The following is a 357-nucleotide window of genomic DNA, read 5'->3' on the forward strand; positions in this document are numbered from 1 at the left end:
AATTTGATTTTTTTGTATATTATTATACTACAATGTCAAAATATTTTTAGTTGTTTTTTATCTTTTTAACCCTGATGAACCTAAGACCTAATAAGTTGGTGAAACATCAGCAAATAAACAGTTGCTAACTATTTTTTTGTTTCCTTTTGATCTTATCCCGGACCATCTTCATAATTTTAAAAAAATATGGTCAATCAGTTGTATATATATTTTTATTTTTAATCGGTACTTTTTACTGTGGTATATTACAAAATATAAGTAAAAATTACTTTTTGTTTCTTATTTTATTGTTCATCATGCATTATCATTATTTTATTTGCTTAGATACAGGTCAACACTGAATACAAGTTGGCAGCC

General features: G+C 24.9%; 1 protein-coding gene across 1 annotated transcript in view; it reads left to right on the forward strand.

The window, feature by feature from the left end:
- Positions 1–357, forward strand: part of DNAlig3 (DNA ligase 3) — a gene marked incomplete at its 5' end in the record, with an annotated part of 68,748 nt that overhangs the window by 47,469 nt on the left and 20,922 nt on the right.

The sequence above is a fragment of the Halyomorpha halys genome, unplaced genomic scaffold, assembly GCF_000696795.3.
Source record: "Halyomorpha halys isolate HHAL.00 unplaced genomic scaffold, Hhal_1.1 Scaffold1059.1, whole genome shotgun sequence".
In the NCBI taxonomy this organism is placed as follows: Eukaryota; Metazoa; Arthropoda; class Insecta; order Hemiptera; family Pentatomidae; genus Halyomorpha; species Halyomorpha halys.